Consider the following 23,598-nt stretch of genomic DNA (forward strand, 5'->3'; position numbering starts at 1 on the left):
GAGGCATTGGGGAAGAATAACTTAGAATGGCTCTGGTGAGGGACTATTTTAAAATAGCAGCAGTGGTGCATCGACACACGCCTTATTTCAAAATAGCCGTAGGTGTTATTTCTCATAGAATGAGATTTACAGATTTCAGAATAAACTGTCTGTTATTTTGACATTATTTTGAAATAACGGAATGGCTGTGCAGACATTATTTCAAAATAATACTAATTATCTCTAAATAAAGGTGCAGTGTAGATGCACCTTTAGTCTCTTCTAGGATACAGAAATACAAGCATCTAGATTCTAGAGAATGAAGCTGATAATGCAATTGATAACAGGAAATAGTGGGGTGGTTCCCCTCTCCCCCCCCCCCCCAAGTATGTTGACTGACTGCTTCTGGAAGCTGGTATTCTACTTCCATGTATTGCAGAGAGGAGATGTAAAACAGTTCATGGCATTTGTTTTTCTAAATGTCAGCAATTTCTGTTGCAAATTCAGTGCTGAACATTCTGGAAGGTTTTCAACATTACTCATGCTAGCTTCTCATAAGCTAAACAGGAACACATGAAACAGGAATGGAATATGAGTTGTTTGGTGTTTTCATTAAATTCTGGGCATTCAAACTAAAGCTTGCTGCTCACTAGTATTTGGAAGTAATTCAGTGGGGGGAGGGGTAGAAATGACAATCTAAAGGCCTGGTACAGCCTCTCTCCGAGTTCCGAACAAGTTATGGACCAAACACTTGGCCGTAACTTGATCCATTTGTATCTCGGACCCCACTGAGTTACAAACAGCACGGTTGCGTGTAAGTGCGGGTCACGTTTGTAACTCGGGGACCGCCTTTACGACTGCTCCATGGGAGCTTTGGTTGTAAGTGCGAACGGTCGTAACTCGACCGTTTGCAACTCGGGGAGCAGCTGTACATTGACAAAGCATAGACTAGATCAAGTGTTTAAATAATGCTACCAGTACTTAAAGAATTCATTTTATCTTAGTGATGTTATTCAGTCTATTGAAAGATCCTCTTCTGAAAGATTGTACATTGGACAAAGGCGTGTCTGGACAGCGGCGCTATTTTGGGATATTTTCAGTATCCTGAAATAGCATTTTCTGCATCTTGGCAGCGCACCCATTATTTCAAAATAGCTTTCGAAATAATGGGGGTGCTATTCCGATGTCCCTGTAAACCTCGTTTCACAAGGATTAAAGGACATTTCAGAATAACACTCTATTTTGAAACTCTAAATAAGCTATGCAATTTGCGTAGCTCAAATTGTGTAGCTTATTTCGAGCTAAGGGTGCAGTGTAGACGCATCCTGAAAGAATAAGTATAATGCAAGTTGAACAAGTTGGCAGCTACCACATGAAGTTCTCACTTCTCGTAGCAGATATGACTGAGGGTGAGGCATGGACCCTATTGAAAGAAATGTTAGAAATGCTCATGAGTGGTGAAAATGCATATAGCTTAGTACTACACTTAAATATCCTCACACACATTTGCTCAGGTTTTAAATGATTTCAGAATTGTTTCATTAAAGAGTAGTCTAGACATACCTTGTAACTGATGAAAAATCATTCCTGTCATTATTTCTAGTGCTTTCTCTAAAAGCTTCAGTATTAAATAATGAGCACCATATACAAACTCCCAATTGACTGTATTTAATGGAAAGTTTCACTTTTAATGTAGGACTTTAATAGTCTGCCCCCTACAGTTGTGAAATATTGAAGTCCGCAAACATGGTGAATGTGACAAGCACTAATTTTCAGTTAACAAAAACATCTTTCTGGTTTGACATTCTAATGTTTGAGAATAAATAAAAGGGTTCCATACCCTTGTGGATAGATTCCTTGGTAGAAGGAAGCTAGTTGTACCTCACAGAACTTAATTTCAATGAGCAGCCGTTTTTAGCCAAAATTCACTGGCTAAATTCATTTACATACTAATCATAGTTTATGTTCTAAGGAGGCCTGTTAAGTGACTTCAAAAAATTACAGGAAGGCCACAACTTACGAATGGGTATTGTGCCAAAAGTTCATTTGTAAGTCAGTTGTTTGGAACTGGAATGCATTTTTCCATAGAAACAAAGTTATAAAGGGTAGTTAGGGTCTCAGGCTAGCCCACATAACCAATTTAACCGATACTGTATATTTGCAATGGAAAATAATACAAATATTTTTTTTATTTAACTTGAATGCTGGTGCTTGAGGAAAAACAGGTTTAATTAGAGGAGGATGGGGAGGTAGATGGAGATTCTGAAAGAGACTTTTGGGCATTCTCTGGCTGCCCCTCTGACTTCTGGCTTTCATGGCCTGCTCCAACCCCTGGCTCCTGCCATTGCCTCCCCTGCTCTCCAGGAGGCAGCAAGCAGGGGGCAGCTGTGCAGCCAGCAGCTGAAGAGAAATGGCAGTTTCCCCTTCAAAGTATCACTTCTCTCCAGCCGCTGGCTGTCCAATCGCCCGCCCTGCTGCTGCTGCTGCTGCTCCTGCTCCTCCCAAGTGTTCTGGCCAGCACTTGCATGGCTTGCCACCACCTGTGCTGCCTCTCTGTCCCCTCAGTCTACAGGTGAGCTTTTGTTTATATGTGCAGATATTCATAAGTTGGATGTTTGTAACTCAGAGTGCCTATAATCCCATGGTTAGAAATAATAGAATACTATTTAAACATTTTGGATGTTTTCAGATATATTGATTTCAATGATGACAACAGACTACAAAGTGCTGTGCTCACTTTATTTTTTGCAGTGCAAATATCTGTAAAACAATTTTCAATTCACCTAATACAAATACTGTAGTGCAATTGTTTCTTCATGAAAGATGAACTTGCAAAAGTTTTATTTTGAATGCATTTTTATACATAAGACTACAATGTAAAACTTTAGGACTGAGTGGATTTGTAGACCCTATTTCTTGTTCAGTTGCTCAAACAAGTTTGTTTACATTTACGAGAGAGTGCTGCCTGCTTCTTGTTTAGTGTCACGTGAAAGCAAGACCAGATATTTGCATTGCATCGTTGTAGCCAGCATCACAATATATTTGTTTGCCAAATGCGCTAAAGTTTCATACGTCCTTTCGTGATTCAACCACCATTCTCTACCACATGCATGCATGCTGATGATGGATTCTGCTCAATAATGATCCGAAGCAGTGCAGGACCAATGCACGTTCATTTTTGTCATCTGAGTCAGATCCAACCCTCTGCTGGTGGTGGCTTTTTGTTTTTTGGGGTTTTTTGGTTTTTGGTTTTTGGTTTTTTTGGTGGTTTGGAGTCTAGTTTCTGCATCAGCACGTTGCTCTTTTAAAACTTCTGAAAGTATGCTCCACACCTGTCCTTCTCAGGCTTTGTAAAGTACATAAGATTCTTCAACCTTGGATTGAATGCTGTAGTTACCTTAAGAAATCTGATATTGGAACCTTCTTTGTGTTTTGTCAAATCTGCAGTGAAAGTGTTCTAAAATCAAACCACATGTGCTGGCACATAGTCATCATCCAAGACTACCATAACAAAAATATATGGCAGAATGTGGGTGAAACCATGGAATAGGAGTCATACAATAATCTGCCAAGGGGTTTAGTCACAAATTTTTAATTAACGCATTATTTTTTAACAAGTATCATGAGCATGGAAGCATATACTTAGGAATTATGTTGAAGCTTGAAGAGACCTATGAATGTTTAGCATATGTCCCCTTTGTAATGCTGGCTACAAAAGTGCCATGGAAATGCCTTTTCTCACTTTTAGGTGATCTTGTAACTAAGAAGTGAGCAGCATTATCTCTTGTAAATGTAAACAAACTTGTTTCTCTTTGCGATTGGCTGAACAAGAAGTAGGGCTGAGTGGACTTATAGGCTCTAAAGGTTTACCTTGTTTTATTTTGTGTGTGCAGTTATGTAACAAAATCTACATTTGTAAGTTGCATGTTCATGATAGAGATTGCTTTACAATACTTTAGGAGGTGAATTGAAAAATACTGTTTCTATCATTTTTACAGTGCAAATGTTTCTAATAAAAATATAAAGTAAACACTGTACATTGTGTTCTGCATTGTAATTAAAATAAATATATTTGATTATATTAAAAAACATCCAAAATACTTAAAAAATTTCAACAGGTATTCTTTTATTTAACAGTGCAATTAAAAACTGTGATTAGTCACTTAACTTTGAGTTAATAACAAGAGTTAACTGTGATTCATTGCAGCCCCTAATCTCAGTTGTAAGTGATGGTAATTTTAAATGCCTTATTTTTGAGGAAAGGGGACTTAACTAGGGGGGCTTGGGAAGGGTTAGGGTTACCATTATGCCGTAGGCCACAGTAATACAAAACTGTTAACAACATGGCTGTGTCTAGACTGGCAAGAAACTTGTCAGCTGTCTACACTGGCCGCTTGAGTTTCCGCAAGAACACTGACTTCCTACTGTCTGAAATCAGTGCTTCTTGCGGAAATACTATGCTGCTCCAGTTTGGGCAAAAGTCCCTTTTGCACAAAGCTTTTGTGCAAAAGGGCCAGTGTAGACAGCTCAGATTTGTTTTGCACAAAAAAGCCCTGATCGCGAAAATGGCAATCGGGGGTGTTTTTTTTTTTTGCAAAAGCGCGTCTAGATTGGCATGGACGCTTTTCCGCAAATCTAGACACTCTTTCCGCAAATACTTTTAATGGAAAACATTTCTGTTAAAAGCATTTGTGGAAAATTATGCCAGTCTAGACACAGCCCATGAATTTAGACGAAGCAGAGTTGGAAATTTTTGGAATGTGTTATGATTTCATTTGACGCTCACATGGATTATATATAGGTGATGGGAGTCGGTGGACTGAGTGATGCTATGTTGTCTTGGAATGGAAAGCTCTTCCAATAAGTTAAAATAATGGATTTCTAGAAAACGATTACTTGAACAGAAAATGGAAGCATCTTTTTTTCCTTCAGATTTCAGAATGCCACATTGTCTGAGGAGGGAGGTGTAAGATGGATGGCATGTGAGTGATGGATCATTTTACTTGAGTTTTGTAAATTTGTTGAATTTTTGCACCATATAAAATACTCATAAAACATACTTTTTAACCTTAACTCTTGTAGGTTCTTGTATAGTGTAATTTTGACTAACGATTCCATCATTAACAAACAGTCTGAATTAAATATTTGCTTCACTTTGCACATAATTGTTCCTTTCAAATTTTTAAATTAAACATCTGCTTGTGACCGCATCTGTACCATTTTTAAATGTCACCTTTTAGTCTTTTAAGATATCCATTTCATTCCCAGAGCTGTGTCAATCACAAAACAGTGTACTTTACCCTTCAAATCAGGCTGTATGGCGGGGGGGGGGGGGGGGGGTAGGGGTGGGGGAAGAGGCACCAGAATAAAGAAAAAAGTATTGTGAGTTGTAATTACAAACCTCAGTTCTGTGAGCCTTGAAGCCACAGACCAACATCTTTGAAAAAACTTATCCAAGCAAGCTTGAAACAAGGGAAGGGAAAGTGCTTCCAGTTCCAGAGTGCCCAGATAGTGTACTTGCTTAACAGAGTTATTTCTGTGCTTTCAGTAACATGCTCTGCCACAGAATTCAGAAGCTTTCCCTAGAGTGTTGAAAGGCATTGGTATCCTGCATAAGTATATATTGAAAGCCTTTTTCATCACGTCATTCTGACTTCTGTTTGATATGTAGTCATAGCTATTTGCATTTCATGCCTGTATAAAAGAATTTTATGCTTTATATGCTGGTCCTAATAGTAAAGTGGACTTATGCTCTGGAAATACAAGTAGGGAATTACTTTAAATGTCTAGTATCTTAATGTCTCTAGCCTTAGTAACATCTGCAGTAAGAGAATTCAATAACTTTGCTATTTAATGGAGTTTAAAAACAAGTATGAGTGAACTTCACTTGGCTGTGTCCATCAGGATACACTAGGGTACATGTCATTTATTATCTGAGTGAACTTTTAAAATGAGAAGACTTAGCATCTGAAAATATTGTCAGGGTCAGAGTAATGCATGTCAAAAAAGAGTGGCACACATGCTTGTGGAGGGAAATCTGTCCGGGGGTTTCCACTGCCCTGCTTAAGGGAAAGAAATGTGTGAAGGGCTGGCTTATGGCCTGACTTGTGCTTCGTGCAATTTCAATGAAGTTACTGTGATTGCCTGGGGCTTTGGGGCAATAGAATGTGACTATCATTTCTTTCTCCAGTGGACACAGCTTATGTGGACCTATTTTTCATCTTTCTGTAGAAATTTCAGTTCACAAATATCTGCTCACTGAGTTAAAAAACCCACTGCTGCTTAGGTAGAAGGGGTATGGAAGTCCTCTGCTCTGAGGCTCGAAACTAGCATCTGATACCTTCCACTATTTGAATTGTGCAGATAAAGAGTAAGTCTGTAATGTTGGGCTGGGTGAGAGGGGTATGAATCTTAAAATCAGACCCTGTACAGATTGTACCTCCCTAAACTGGGAGACTCTGGCAGCATCCATGATCCGGGACCACAGATGGTCCCAGGCCAAAAAGCCTGGGTGACTGGGAGTCAGGCACCAGAAGGGCTAGCAGCTGGTACTCGTGCCTGATGGGGTCATGCAGCAGTCCAGCAGGGGATCTGGGTCTGTGGCTGTGTGGCAGTTGAGAGGAGCCAGTGGCAGGATAACCAGCTAGGGCCAGAAGAGGAGCTGGCGGTGGGATTGGGGACTGGTGGCAGAGGACCTCTCCTGCTCTGGCAAATCCCCTTGTTCAGGACTTGTCAGGTCCCAAGGGTGCCGGACCAAGGCTGTCCTGTCCAACTTTTATTTAGCTCTCATATTTTCCAAAAGATATAAAAGTATAAACTTTGACTACCTGATCACATTTGTTGCTTTGTCATTGTTACAGAACTACTTGTTATACATTCTATAATGTAAGTCAGTTACACTTTTTTCCTCTCTGGCCTGCAACGTTTGCAATGAAAATGCACTAAGGGAATGTTGAAATGCTTAAAAATAACTTTCACTTCAATTTGAAAAAAAAATCTTCATGGGAGTATTTCAAGAGATCTGAACTTTTATAAAAAGCCTTAAAAAAACCCTCACTATTGGGCCAAAAATGAGTTCTCATGAGCTATAAAAGTAAAATGGTAGGGTTATTTGTACAAATTGAGATTTAAAAGACAAGGGTGACACAAACTACACCCACCTCTTGGTAAAGAAGTGAATTATGCTTGCTGCCTTGAATGTGTTTAACGTAAGTTTCACCTCTTAATTAACAATATCAAATGTTTTATTCATCCCCGAAAAGGAAAGTATTTCAGGAAATTGTCACAGAAATCAGGCTTCAACCACTACAAACAAAGGCCATGTACACATTGCTCAATATCACAGGTATTTCTCTGTTGTAGAAGCTAATTCTTTTATTTGCTGTGTAAATAGAAGAAAAACTTAGACATTCCATGACTTGTCTCCCCTCCTTCCTCCTGCTCCTCTGCCGCCCCCCCACCTCCCCACTTCAGGCCAAAATTAGTTTCTTGCACAATGTTCATTAGCTGCCCTTGGCCGTGCAAGAAAACAAAAGTTACAGAAAAATCAGCCTGTTGAAAGCGGAACAATATCCTGGAAAGGTGGTTACTGCTGTATGCTGTTTTAATAACCCTCATACTCATGTTGTTTTTCACTTGCATGTTTTACAAAAATTTAGAACAGTGGTGTGCACCCTACAGCTCCAGGTCTGTACGTGGTCCAACAGGGTTCTATGTGTAGCCCACAAGATACTTTCTTTACTGATATGGCAATACCTATGTGCAGGGTTGCCAGATTCTGCTTGTTTCCATAAATGTAACCTTTTTTCCTACCAGTATTATTAAAATGACATGCACTAAAGCAAGGACATGTGAAATGACGTGCACGTTGATTGTACACAGCATTGATTGTGAGGTTGTGTCCACAGTGGCGCTATTTTGGGATAAATACATTCGAAATAACGGGCTTCTTATTCTGGCTTCCCGTGAACCTTATTGCATGAGGATTAGGAAGGACACCAGTATAACAATTTATTTCAAAATTTAGCGTGGTGTAAATAGCGCTAAATTTCAAAATAAGCTATTTCAAAAGCTCTGCAATTTGAATAGCTCAAATTCCATAGCTTATTTCAAGGTACGTGCTACTGTGTAGACGCACCCTGAGAGTTGTGCACGCCATCTGCATCCAGTCAAAGTGCTGATACGGTTCAGTCAGCAAACCCCACAAATTCTAGGCATGTAAGCACAGTAAAACTATCCTATCTAGGCCCATGGTTCCCAGCCTTTTTTATACCGAGGACCAGCATACCCATTCACAAATTTCTGGCGGACTGATAACATTTTATTTGCATATTTGTTATGCAAATAATGAATATGCAAATAAAATGTTACCAGTCCACCAAAAGCGTTGACCCTCAGAGCCCCCTAGTGCCAGCTGTAACCCCCTAGAGCCTCCCCCCCAACCTTTCCACTGACCCAGGACTCCCCTGCACCCAACCACCCTCAGTGCCAATCCCCCATCTCAAATGCCTCAGTGCCAGCCCCCTGCCTTTAAAGCCCCCCCACCACCGGACCCCCACCAGTGCCAGTCTCCTGTTTCCAGAGCCCCACTGCACCCAGCCCTCTCCAGGATCTCCCCTAGTGCCAGCTCTCAATCCCCAATATTAGCTCCATCCCTAGAGCCCCTCCAGTGGCAGCTCCTCGGCCCAGGGCCCCCCAGTGTCAGCCCACCACCTCAGAGTCTCCCCTTTCCCCCCTCCCCCAGCACTGGAGCGATGGGTTAAATAGGTAATAGTTTTTATATGACATTAACCTTCTACGTGTTTATCAGTAGTCTAATATTTTTGAGCTTCCAGTAAGTTTGAATGGCCTCAAAAGAATGTCCAAGTAAGGATGTTAAAAATTGTGTAATAGGGTAACTCTGTAACCATTGAAAATCTCAGCAGTTCCATGGACTGTGGGCTCTGCAGTATAAAGCTTAGCTTAAATGGCTCTGACAGCAGGGTAGGGGAGGGTGGGAGGTTGCACTCTCCAGGTGATGCAGAGATCTGGCTGCTCCCAGCACCACCCTTTCCAGGAGTGAGGTGCTTGCCCCTTGCTCAGGGGCCCAGCAAGTCTGTTGGCCCAATGGTAAGTGAGTGATTCTAACATTCAGAAAGCAGGTTGGAGGCAGTAGTTGTCAGAGGACTTGTATGAAAGAAGGGAGTATGGAAGTGGTATGAATATATAAACTTGATGGCAAAACTCAGCCCTGGTCTACACGAGGGAGTTATTTCAAAATAACTCACCTGATTTCAAAATAACAAGCAGAGCATCCACCCTACCAAGCCTGTTATTTTGAAATAAGAGGCTGGTTATTTCAAAATAATAACTTCTGCTTTCCACAAAGAATAATGCTTATTTTAAAACAGTTATTTTGAAATAGCAGCAGTGTGGATGCTCCACTGCTATTTTGAAATAACTACTCCTCAGAGTCATTCGAAGTTATTACTCCCAATGCTTCCTGGGTCTCTAAATAAAGGTAGCACATCTACATTAAGGGAGCCTGCCTGGAACTAATTTCAAGGCTTTCCTGTGGTGTGGACATGCTATTCTGAAATAGTTATTTCAGGAGTTATTTCAAAATAAGTGTAGTTTAGACATGACCTCAGTGACTTAACTGGGCGCATAAAGCCCAAGAGAAAAGAGTGTTAAAAAGCAAGGATTCTCCAGACCTCTCTGGGAGAATTTTGGCTGGAGTGGGCATGGAGAGATTCTACCAGCAAAAACAATGGAACAGTGAAATCATTAACATCAATTAAATACATTCTGTGTAGATTACTGGCATGTTCTTATTACATTTCTAAAAGAAATATAATTAATAAAACTCACCCACCTGCAACAAAAAGCTAGCCTTTTGTGTGCCCTTTGCTTTTTTATTGACTACACTATCTATCTCGTCTCGCAGACTTGCATTCCTTTCAACTGCTGTGGACAACATTAACATTTGAATTAACATAAAATCACTTTCTGAAATCTGTTAATACTTACAATGTTGCTGTACTTTGCCTGATCATTGCAATTTTTCTGTCAGTTTGAGCTCAGTGAGTTTTTTCCAATGTTCCAAACATAGACCTATTATACTGCAAAAAATCACATATTGGTTTAATGATTTCCCATTGGTATCTTTGTTGCTATGAACCAAAGCATTAAATAGGAGCTAGCATGTTAATGCCATATTGTTCTACATAATAAAATTGAATATTCCCAGATGAATATGCTTAAAAGGGATTTTATGAATAAAATGCCCACCCACCAGCATATTAGTAATCACTTAAAATCATTTTTTGACGTTTAATGTTGGCATCTAGCATTTCCTTTAATTTTTCATTGCCTCTACAAGATGAATGATGACATTTGTCCTGAGAGAGGCTGAGTGGCCAAACATCATTTTTGCTTATAATGAAAGAAAAAGCAAATCCAATGTCTGAAAAGCATATAGTCTATTTATTTGTTATGAAGAAAATATACCAAGAAGGGTCCAAAACTCCGTTTAAGTAATTAATGTATTTGAATGTTAATAGATTAAACATTAATCCACTATTATGGTTAAATTTCAGCAAATTGACTATTTATTTTCTCAATACATTTTGTAAGCTCTCCCTGCAGTAGCTAAAGCTGAATTTAAGTCCAACTGGGTTTTTTTCAGAATTGCCCAAATTTTCACACACACCAAAGATAATCATGTATTATTTTATTTTGATACACTTTTCTTTGCAGAGGTTGTTCATACTAAAAGCAGCTGACCAGGAGTGTTGATTGGCTCAGAGGGCTAGTCAAATAGCTTAAAAATGTTTTCTGCCTATAGCTTGTTATTTCAGACTTAGGTATGATGAATAATGACAGAAAGTCTTTACCATTTGATAGTGCTTTGGTAGTTTATACACAATAAGTTGGACAGCACAGTTCAGTTTCTTGTGAAGTGGCCACATTGCAATTGGCTGTCTTTTTGGAGGTGTGAGCAGGAAAGAGTAAATTGGAAGGTGTTCCTCCACCTTAAAAGAGGATCCCCAGGGGTCTCACTAATCAGCTTAGCCTCATTTGCATATTACTCGCACAAGAAACCGCGAGTGTAGACATAACCTTAGAGTTGAAAAGAGTTGAAACTTCTTCTATGGGAAAAATTATGATGAAATGGATGAAATCTTGATCCTGTGGAAATTAATGGGAGTTTTGCCATTGACTTCAGTAGGACAAGAATTTCACCCTATGTCCCCTTCTCTCATCCTACCTTTTCTAGTGTGAATGACATGTGACTGTTATCACAGAAAAACAGTGTATCCATGCTGCTCATCAGCACATCTTTTATCCACAAATGTCATTGTTTTTTCCTGCCCGGATCCCCCCCATGCCATGGAAAAATAATTCCAATCTTTCAATCTAACATTTCCTATTATTCGCTCTTTAGTTACCAACATATCCCAGGAGAAGGACAGGAAATCTGTTCTGATTCTAGCTTTGCACAAAGTTAACAGGCACGTTACATTAATTCAAATAATAATGTCAGCTTCATATAAAGAAGCATGAGAAATATGTGCACCCATGGATAACGAAGCAGCACATACTCACCCGCAAATCCAAATGTGCAATTAGGGTTTCATCCTGTGGGGTGCAGAGTACTCTGATTCTGATCTAGTGAAGCACTTAAGCTTGCACTTAAGTTTAAGCCTATAAGCAGCCCCATTGACTTCAGTGTGGGATCATCCCCTTAAGCTGAAATTAGAGCATGTCAGTTGTGAATTCCAACAGTTCATTCATAGCTGCAGCTGTCTGTGTGGTCTCTTTGGCTACTGAAGTTATTTCAAAATAAAACGTGCATCTACACAGCAAGCCATTATTTCGAAATAATGTCAAGATGGAGGACTTCTTATTCCAACTCCTGTACCCCTTGTTTCACAAGGAGTAAGGGAAGTGGAAGGGAGAGTGTTCTTCCTTCCACTTCCTACTGCGTAGACAGCGCCAAAACTGAATTAAGCTATTTCGACATCAGCTACGCCATTGACATAGCTGAAGTTGCGTATCTTAATTCAGCTTTTGCCCTGCTGTGTAGACGTGCTGATAGAGCACAGCTGAAGCTGACTTTACCTCAGAAATTGCATTTAATAAATCTGATGGATGAGGGATTTATTTTAAAATTCCTCTCAGTCTTTTTAAATGAAAAAACAAAGGACATTGAAAAGAATTGTAATTGCAAGTGACCCGCCAGCAGGCAGGCTTCAAAGGGAAATGCGGACAGGCTGGAGGCTTCCAATGGTGACTAGCAAAAGTTTCCAATGTGCTCACATGTGGGGGCTGCTTTAAATTGTGATTTATATTGAAAGAGCTTAATTGTGGGATATTGTTTTGCATGATTTAAAAGGAATCTTTTACTCAGTCCTAGTGGAAGGTTGTCAGAGCAGGGGCCAGCAGAGGTCTTTAGTGGAATGGAATGGCAGTCACTGCAGCAAAGATCCTGGCAGCGGACAACAGCCGTAGTTTTGTACGGGGACAGGCATCATAAATAAAGAAGAGGATGGTCTGGGCTTGAAGGGATTGGTTTGGAAAGCTCTGTATTACAAATTAGAAGCCCAGAATGCTCTGCTGAAGGGAAGAAGAGTTCTGGGCCTTTGCTTGAGGCTTGCTCTGGTGAATTATAATGTTACAATATAAAGTAATGAAGTGTTTTCTGTTATAGGTTGCACCTCTTACAACTGGGACTCTCTGGGCTGGTAACATCGGATCACTGATGTTCCAGTATCAGAGAATTCTGACACGCTGCAAGGGGGTGTGAGGGAGCCTAGTGTGATGCAGAGAGTGGCCAGGAGCCCGGCATGCATCCCAGTTGGGTTGTGGATGTGAGGGGGAGCCCAATGCATGGCCCAGCTGCGCTGTCTGAGGGGGGCAGGAGCCAGTAAGCTTCTGTGCTGCCACCTGGGAGGGGGCCGGGAGGCAGGAAGCCTGGTGCATGGCTCAGGTGGGTTGCTGGAGGGCACAGGAAGCCCAGCGCACAGTCCAGCAGGGCTGCCTGAGGAAGCTGGGAAGCCTTGTGGGGTAGGGGCAGGGCTGGCAGCAGGAGGGCCAGAAATGACCTCCCCTGGTCTGACACACTCCCTTATCTGGGACTAGTCAGGTTCTGAGAGTGCCAGACCAGGGAGATTCAACCTGTAGTTAGATCACTGTAGGGTTGCCAGTTGTCCTTTGTTTTCAGAATGCCTCCATGTGTCTGCAAAATAGTTTCTTGAGGTATTAGCTTTATTCTGTATTGGGCCAAGGTAATGAATAAGGTCTTGTCTTGCAGGAGTGGAAAATTATTCTATGCCTTTAAACCATGAAGCAAACAATGTGAGTATACTTGAGAGATATGAGCCCACTTTTCCATATTCCACATGCCCCGCTCCCCCACAGGTGACTCTTCTGGACCCCTCACCCACATGCACAGTGTGTTGAACCATATGTCTCCCCATCAAACTCACACTCATGGTCATCCCACATGCCTTCTGTGCCCATACAAATTAGCTGTGGGCCAACCCCATGTGTCCTTCTCTCTCAGACATGCACAGAGACGGACCAACCAATATATCTTTCCTTCTTCTGATCATTTTGGGACAGCCTAATTGCCCCCTTCTGCTCCAGAGGGGTGGGGTGGAGTGGGATAGGCTTTGTCTGTGTTACAGCTTCCACTCCAGTTTGCATTGATGGAGCTGTACTGAGGGAGAATTTTGCACCCAATTTTCATCCCTGTTGATGCACCTTGTGTAACTATAAACTTGTGTAATTATAAACTATAAACTACTTATTAAAGCTATTGATTCAGATCAGTTAAGGTACTGCATTCCAAGTAGGAACTGAAAAATGAGACACTAAACTTCTGGAGACTATATGTGTAAAACAGTAGGTTACTCTAAAGCAGTTAATTTATCATCTTTGTATATCCTTAAAAATGTATTAATAATCCTTGGTATGTAGCTGTGAATCAGTATGTTTGTATTTGAAGTCCCTTACTTCTCAGCTCTTTCTAACTGGGACTGATTAGAACCAGACATTTCAAATGGCTGCCCTTGGAGAGTAGTTTGTTATACGTTGAAAAGAGGCAATGCTCCGAACTGATGAATTCCCCAGGATGACTAATCATTGCATAAGAATGCCTTTGCTTTTATCAAGACACTCTTCTAATATTGATGTGGTGCGAGTTGATCATTTTGTTCTTACAAATGATGATAGTCTGTTTCAGCATCTAAGACTATTTTCTTCTAGTGATTGCAAGAATGGTTTTGTGCTTAACGTACTGGACTTGGTACCCTTTGGATGGCAGTTCAATTTCTAGCTCTTCTACCAACTTCCCATTAGATCATAGATAAGTAACTTAATTTCCTTCTGCGTCAGAACCCCTGTAAAGTGTGGATTATAATGACTGTTTTTCACTCAACCTTTGTATTGTCTTTTTAGGGGCTTACTTTTAGGTACCTTTGTTTCAGAATAGTTCGGTCTCTTTTAGGCGCCAAAGGTCTTGTTTACATTAGAGAAACTTCCAGCCATATAGTTATACTGAAGTAGGTACAACCATGTGAATTTTACTATTGTAATCAGGGCTTTTATAAAGATGCCAGCTTTGCAAAAATGCTGAAAATTCTATTGGGAACAATGGGAGCTGCTAAATGCTGAACATGTCTGAAACTCTGGCCTTTTGGTAGCAAACCATTCTGGGCAGAGGCTCTCTTACTGTGTGTCATGTACAGTACCTAACACAAATGGGCCCTGATCTTTCTTGAGTCCTTGCGTGCCAGTGTAGTACAAATTAATAATATGCCTTGTAGGCTTTCCTCTCCACTGCAATAAGCCTTCACATCCCTGGTGGATCCATATGCTATACTCTTGTCCTTCTGCACTCCTCATTCCTTTCCTGTCACAAATCTCCAGCTGCCCCAGGTGATCGGTATTAAACTAACGGCACGACTAAATGTACAGCACTGCATTGGTACACCTGCATGTCTGGTGAAGCTTTCCCATCAGCTCTTCTATTAGCATAATAAAACCACCTTTGTGAGAGCAGCAGAAATAGGTTGGTGAGCGAAGCTCTCCCACTGATGTAATGCTGTCTACACCAACACTTATGTCAGTATTATTTACATTGCTCAGTGGTTTATTCCCGCCCCTGAACAATATAAATTCTGTGGACAGAAACTATAGTGTAGACATAGCTAAGAGACAGTGAAAGGCTGTTCCACCTAGCTGTTGTGGGGAGGTCAAGTGAGGGAATGTATTTTACTTACAAAGCTGACATAATTGTTTAAAGCAAACAGACAGCTAAATATTTTTGCTTACTTACAAAGCCTGATATCTTATAAGAACATGTTGTGACTCAGCAAAGCCATTTCCACAGCATTGTTGCTAGTCTGCATGTTTGGCATAACTGATGAAGACAGTCTCTTTTGCTGTAGATAGGATGCATATTCATACTCTGAAAGTGTTTTTGGTGAGCGCTGACCGTGTGTACAGCCTGACCTTTTATTTATTTTATTTTTTGGTGGGTTTTTTTGGAACCTCCTAATCTCTCCATATGCATACAGCCAGCATTTCCAACTGCACTTTAACATACCTCTGGTCTTTTTTATTGGTATTTTCTAATGACATAGAAATTGTAATTGTGTCAATGTCTGTACAATGATTGCCTGACTGATGCCAGTTACATAATCTGTCACTCTGGGAAAAGAATCAATAACTAAATAAGATGATGGAGTGAATGATCTGTTCAGAATGAAAGGAATATCCATTTACTGACTATTGCCGATTTCTGTATAATCTGAGAGAAGTTCACATATGGTGCTTTGTATTCTGTCTAGCTGTGAGCCTCACACAACTTTCATACCACAACCCATTTCAGAACGCTTCTACAAGGAGTATTAGTAAAATAAGATGTGCGACCCAACTTCATTTATTTCATTATTGATTCTCTATTATATCTTAATCAGGCCCTTATATTGTACCCATCAGAGCACTTGCTAGATATCAGGCCTAAAGAATATTTCTCTTCCCTTCAATCATTGCAAAAGACTATAGAGTCAGATGACCAAATAATTTAAGCATGCAATTGTGTGCTTATTTTTCAAATACAATTTTTGCCGTTGTACATGCAACTCAGGTAATTTTTCATACAAATAACCAGACTGGACACTTGAGTATTGTTGGAGTTTTCAAAAGCAATTGAAAGTCAATAGGAGTTGGCTATATAATTCACTCACATACTTTTGAAAATCTCACCTGTTTTGGAATATGCACACATCTTCTGAATGATAAAGAGCTGTTTACCAGGTAAATAATTACCTTTCCATTTAGCTTCTATCTCTCTGGTCACCTGTACTCATGTAAATTGTTTGTCTCTCTGTGTGTCTTGGTATGCATCAGCTACTCCATTTCCAACGGGCCTTAAAAGATGAATGGCTTTATCTACGAGATTCCAATAATAATCCATTTATTAATGAAACACACTGTTCATAATCACTTTGTCATAGAGGTAGCATTTTCTGAGAGAACAGTTGAACGTTGACTGGTACTCCTGAGTTCTATTCTGAATTATGCCCTGACTCTGGTTAGCTTTTTAAAACTTTTTAATTCTTAGTGACTCAGATTACCTTAGAGTAATGTAGATTAATGTTACCATTTTTAAAACGAGTCACACAAATTTAAAGAGACTTTTCAAAAGCTAACCAGAGAGTCAGGGTTCTAGCTCACAACAGAACTCCTTTTCTCTACAAACATAGATATAGCGCTTTTGTGCGTTATTTAGTGAATATCTGTAAAGTGCTGTGAGGTCCTTGGCTCAAATACAATATGTAAAGAACTAGAAGATTTACTCAACATTGCTCAGGTACTTCAGGGCTGGGGATGTGCGGGCGGTTCAGGAGTCAGGGTTTGAAAGTGTGGAGGGCTCAGAGCAGGGGGCAAAGGTAGGAAAGTGCAGGAACCAGTGAAAGATGTGCTGGTTGGGTGGCATCTCCCCAGAGTTGGCCACGGCAAGGGGCTGTGCAGGCCAGGGGGTGGATTCCTGGGGCTGGCCACAGCAGGGCCCTTGCTGCCTGGGTGGTGGGTAGGAAGCTTACATCTGCCCTTGCCTCCTGTTTCCCCAGTGAGGTTAGAGTGGTCCTGGTCCCCGTCTCTGGCCACTTGCTGCACCCCTGTGGTCATTACACAGTATAACTGTCCCTACCAGCAGCCCTTCCCTTTCTGTACTATAAAAAAAAAATTGCATTCCAGGCATATCCTATTGTCTTGGCACAGCCAAACCTGGACCTTGGGTTAAATTATGATAAGAGGAAGCTACATACCAAATTTGGTGGTCCTACTTCTTATCATTCAGGAGGATTTCTTGAACAAATGGTAGAAAAACAGACAAACAGATTCGCTTGCTCGTTCACAAACTCTCTCAATTATAAAGTAGATTACTGTGTTAATAGCATGCTTAAGTACTCTGTGACATCATTACATCGAATTATAATAGCTAATAAGAGACCTATATAGCATATGTCTATGGTGAAAAGGAGTGAAGTGTTTTTCAGTCTGTTCCAGTCACAGGTGCATAGAACGTTGCAGTGGTTTGCTATGTTTAAAGTGCAATTCTTAACACACTTTAAAGTGTTGTAAGCTTTGAAAGTTGTCTGCCAGGATCTGCTTCAATTTCAAATGATTTCAGTTCAGTCAAAAATGTGAAATATGCCAATCAAGTAGTAGCATGCGCACAAAAATACAGTTCAGAAATCATGTTATCCTTATCTATTGGTAATTATAAATTAACATGAAGATCATCAGTGAGCACCTTGCAAATGAGTCAGAGATAAGCTACATCTATACTGCAAGGCTCTTCCCCAGGAGGAAATGCAAATGGAGCACTCATTTGCATATGTTACGTACACATTTGTATTTCCTCTTTGGATCCCTTTTGCGCAAGAGGTTGTTATGCAAAAAAGAGCTGTGTAGACAGCTCCTTTTTGCGCAAACCCCCCCTTTTGCACAAGAGCCGTTCTTCCTCATTGCAGTATAGACATAGCCACAGAGTGACCATATTTCCCCATGCCAAATATGGGACACCCAGTAAAATTGCTTGAATTTAAGAGAGTTCAACATCAATCAATGACTCAGACAATGTGTATGCAGTACAAACATTCAAAATATCATGAAGTGGACTGTGCACCTGTTATTGTATACTTATAACTAATAATAGGTAAAATAATTAAAAATATATACTGGCAATTAAGTGGTTACTGCTCTTCAGAAGTGCCTGGCTTGTCCTCTTCTTGCTGTTCTCCACAGCATGTTGCTTCTTGGACTATATTTGTCATGTGAAAAGACACGTTCACCAGGGTCTATGGTGCCTGGCAAACACAAAATGAACTCAACTGCCTTTGCCAGCTCTGATTAATCTACTGCCTTATTATCCGTCTCTTGAAAAACATCTCACCACCTTTCAGAAATGGGTGTTTCCTGACTGTTCAAGTCAGACATGTGACAGGATATTATTGGTTTTGCATTTGTCCATTCAATTGTTATCTATCAAACTTACAGTTGGAATTCTTGTGTGGCAAAGGCAAGATTGCTTTGTGTATTATTCCACACTGGTATGCTTCTCAACAGGGCCCACTCAAGCTTTTGTGTGCATTCAAAGGCTGGTTTCCAGCATTCCAACTACTTCAGAGATGTTGAATACAAATTCTCAACAGAATTGTAAAATTCCTGTTCCTTAATTTCCTTACACTCAACCAAAGACTGCAGCATGGTTTTTATGTATGATGGGACAAATCTTTCTCTGAGTCTCATTCATTTTGAAGGGTATGAATATGAAGAGCAACTTCTGTCAAAAATGATGAGTCATTTTTCTTGATCGCCTCTACTATCTTCGGAAAGGTGGCTGTTTGCTTTATAGCAAAAGCAAGCAACAGTTTTTTCCAAGGGTCTCTGAAGACTTTCTTGAACAGGTTGCGCATGTGTCTAGAGATAAAAAATATGCCTTATGCCCATCAAAATTCTGTCTAGCACTGGTCCAAGAAAAAGGAATTGTGTGCTGCCTTGCTCTAGCAATTTAATATTCTCAAGGTTGACAAATCTGTAGAAGTCTTTCAGTTCTTCAACACGAACAGTGTAAACATGAAAATATTTATAAACTTTCACAGCAAAGGACTCCAAAACAACTGGAAGACAGTCAGGTGCTGTTTGCAGGCAGTTATGAATGATGTGAGCTCCTGTAGCCAGACAAAACCCCATCTTGTTTTTCCACGAGCCCCCATCTTGTTTTCCCCCCCCCAGAGAGCAAGAGAAAGGCAGTCAGCCTTTGATGCCCTGGGAACGCAGGTGTGGTGCCTGTCCCTTATTCTACCATAAACAGAAACCAGACAGTAAATGGGCTAGCTGACGACTGGGAGGCCTCCCGTCGCCGTGATGGCTAGTATCAGTAATTGACACGCCTGCACTGTCTCGGGAGAGGAATCTTCGCCCATCACATACCAGAGGTGCCCATTGTCTGCATCTTCCCAGGTGTGAATTATGCTTTGCACCCTTCGTGGGAAACTTGGCATTCAAAGCCATTTTTCCTGATTGGCCACTTAAGACCAGGAAGAAGCCCATGTGACCCAAGGGGTATAAAGAGGGTTGAGTTGCCCACCCAATTTGAGCTCCAATCACCTACACCTGCTGGCAGGTATTGATTGTCTCCCGAGGTCCGTGGGACGCCCAACCTCGCCCTACTTCTTCCCGAGGGATTGAGAGAAAGACGCTGGCCACGCCAAGTCTGGAACGCAGGGGTGAGAATTGTACCTGCAATGTGTTTTTCTTTATGTGTACACTCTAATTGTCTCTCTGTTGTAAGTTAGTTACTTTATTATAGTTTTCTTAAAGTCAAACTGCTCCATTTCTATTGTAAATCACCTTTGGTAAGGTGATTTTGCTATAAACTTTGGGAACAAGTGGGGTGCCCTCATTCACTTATAAAATATATATATCTATATACACTGAACCAAGTTTCTTTATTTCTTTTCTCTTTCTTTCTCCTATAAATAAGCCAGTGCGTGTCAAGCTTCTGACTTGAACCCGTGCTGCTGTACCCGAACCGAACACAAACAAAAGAATTTCAGCCGGTCATAAAGGGACAGATATAGGGAGAGCTTGGGCGTTTGAATTTGTGTCACACCCAGGTGGCAAAATTCAGTTGGGGCGCTTCTCAGTCTCCCCGAGGCTGCCCGCTGCGAAGGAATTATGAAATTCTAGCAGCTGAAATCTGAAGCGTAATAAGCTCTTCCTGTACACACTGGGGCGTCTGTTAGCCTGTTTGGCTACCCTCTGCGACGGGACCTCGGTCCTAGCAGTAAAGTCACGGACGTTAAACTACTTTTCAGGGTGCCCTCCAGCCTCCTAGGCTGCCCGCTGCAACGAGACTCTGTCTCAGCAGTTGAAGACTTGGGTATAACACACACGCACACACTGCCCTGACCGTCTGCTGACAGAATTGGCGTAGTCGGCAGGATTTGTGATATCGGTTCAAAATACAGCAGCATGAAGCCTGTCACTGATTTTAGCAAGGTAGAAAAGAGTTTCGCCCAGGAAGGTTGGGCTGACCCTAAATGGGATAAAGAAATGTTAGAAGAGGAGTGGGGAAACCCTGAGGAACTGTGGTTGCAGTTCTGTAACTGGAGAACTGCTTGTAAAATGAAAAGGGGAAAGGGGAAAGGAGCATGCATTTGGCTATTTAAAAGTGCCCTGCAAACAGCATGTAAAAGCCATTTAAAATTGGAAATAGAGCTTGAAAGGGTACAAAAGGAGAGGGATGAGCTAGAGCGGCGCTGCCAGAACCTAGACACCCGGGCGCGCTTGCTGAGCAATGATGTGCACCAATTAGAACAACGTCTTGCTCCAATAATAAAAAAGGGAGGGAGCAGAAAGGAGAGCGAGATTAGAGAGCAAGCCCCGAAAAATTAATCAAGCCAAAGTAGAGGCTGCTCTCTGGGTAGATCCGGAGGATTGGGATGGAGACATCTGGGACTCCTCCGATGATGAGTGTCCCACCTCCCCTGAGTTAGGGAATCCCCCTGTCCACATGAGACCCATCATCACATACCAAAAGGACCTAACTGAGAAAGATGAGAGTGAGGTTGATGAAGATAACCCCTCCACTAGCAAAAGGACAGAATCCCGACCCACCCGAATTACTACTCGCAGTTATGAGCCTGCAGAGTTGAGAAAGATCCAGGACGAATTTGCCAAGAGACCTGGGGAAGGGGTGATAGAGTGGCTAGCTAGGATATGGGACACAGGAGCTGGCCATACCCAACTGTCCTCCCGGGAGTGTGGCAGGGTAAATCTGGGTGCAGGAGTATTCCTTAGCCCCAGGAATCAGGAGGGTCCAAAGTCTATCTGGACCTTTGCCTGTAGATGGGCTCGGGGAATTCACCACGCTGACAGAGGTGAACCCACTAGCATCCCATGGATTAATGGGGATGAACTTAGAGGAGCCCTACAAACTGTTGCTATAATAGCTATGCTCCGTCAAGGGGGTCCCCAAAATGGGAGGCAGGAAGAGAGCCCATGGGAACAACAGGTAGTGACAGGAGATTTAAGACCAGTGCTAAAAGGGGCTCCCGGATCCTATAAGGCTATAGCACTAGCCACAAGAAATCATGCTCAGGACCACCGCATGACCTATCAAGACTTATTTGATTTTATGCTGCGGGATCTCCGAGAATTTGGGGAAACTGAGGCACCGCAGGTTAAAGTTAAGGTGCGGAATTTAAAAGGAGATTATAGAAGCAAGCAGGAAGGCTTTAGGCCTAGACGCGAAGTAACACCACAGGAGAGGGAATTTAGGACTAAATTGTGGAAACGGTGCTTGGATCTAGGGTTCACCCGAGATCTATTACATGGGCTGGCAACCGATAAGCTAAAGCTTCTGGCTGCCTCAAAGGGAGTTGAGCAGGAGAAAGCAGCAGTAACTCCTAGTGCTCCCCACATCAGCTCTGACCCTCCTCATGCACAGCTAAGGCAGCAACTACATGAGCTGCTGCCGCTTGTTGAAATTGACCAGGGAAACTAACAAGCGGGGGTCCAATCTCTCTCTGTATAAGTAAACTTGAGCAGGCAGAGAGAGAAAATCCTAACAACGACCCCCGGATTTTAGTAACAGTTAATGATAAGACTGCTGTCTCTTTCCTGGTAGACACTGGAGCCCAATTATCCATGATTAAAAGAGAAAACTTTCTTGGACCTCCACCTTCTGGCCGAAAGCAGGTTTTGGTTACAGGAGTAAACGGCACTATTGTGTCTTACCCGCTGGTCAAAGTAAAACTGGATATCCCTTTAAACCCCTACCAGCAGCCCAGGAAACATGAGTTAATACTTGGGAATGCCAATATACTGGGCATGGACATCCTAAAGGGCAAGGAAGGAATCATTGGTGGGGAAAGGTGGGCATTCGGAGCTGGCTGCAAACCCAGCACAACAATCCTGGAGGAGGGGAAAGTTCCTCTTTATAGTGTCAGGTTACTAGCCCAAGCTCCTGCTCTCCCACCATCAGCTGTGACTCATGTAAAACAATACAATGTCCCAGCTGAAGCTGTAGTGCCTGTCACTGAGCTAATTAAAGATCTGGAAACAAGGGGAGTCTTAATTCGCACTCACTCCCCTTACAACTCCCCGGTATGGCCAGTAAAGAAACCTAATGGTAAATGGAGGCTCACAATTGATTACAGAAAATTAAACAGTAACACAGGACCGCTAACAGCAGCAGTCCCCAACATAGCAAGCATTGTAAATACCATACAAACTTGGAACAAGCAATGGCTAGCTGTGCTAGATATAAAGGACATGTTTTTCATGGTCCCTTTACAGCCTGCAGACCAGAACAGATTTGCTTTTACATGGAAGGGTGTCCAATACACTTTCACACGTATGCCCCAAGGGTTCAAACATTCCCCCACTATTTGCCATGGGGCACTGTCAAAGGTCCTAGATGGTTTAACCATGCCACCTAGTATCCAAATGCTGCAATATATAGATGATATCCTAATAGGAGGGGACACTACTGAAGAAGTGCAGCAAGCTGTGGACTTAGTAAAGACTGCCTTAGAAAATCTTGGGTTAGCTTTACCCCCAGATAAGTGCCAGGGTCCCTCTCATGAGGTGAAGTTCCTGGGTGCTGTCTGGATGGGAGGGCGGAGGTCTGTGCCTGATGACACTGTACAGGAACTGAGCCAGGCACCTTCACCTGGGGACAAGTCCCAACTAAGGCAAACTCTGGGAGTTTTAGGGTTTTGGCGAAAACATGTGCCCGGTTTTGCTGTAATTGCCCGACCACTGTATAATCTGCTAAAGAAAAGTTCTGTTTGGGAATGGACCCCTGTACATGAGGAAGCGCTGCGGCAGCTAATAAACGAAATACACACATACCAAGCTCTGGGTCCAATCCATCCCGATGCTCCATTCCACGTGTATCTCACCATAGGAGCTACGGGAATGTCTTATGCCCTATGGCAAGAGAGTGAAACTGCACCCCGCCGCCCCATACAATTCGGCTCAAAGTCATGGCAGGGATCGCAAGCCAATTACACTCCCTATGAGAAAGTGCTCCTGGCAGCCTATACTGCTCTA

Source organism: Pelodiscus sinensis, chromosome 12 (assembly GCF_052426305.1).
Source record: "Pelodiscus sinensis isolate ZL-2025 chromosome 12, ASM5242630v1, whole genome shotgun sequence".
Taxonomy (NCBI): Eukaryota; Metazoa; Chordata; order Testudines; family Trionychidae; genus Pelodiscus; species Pelodiscus sinensis.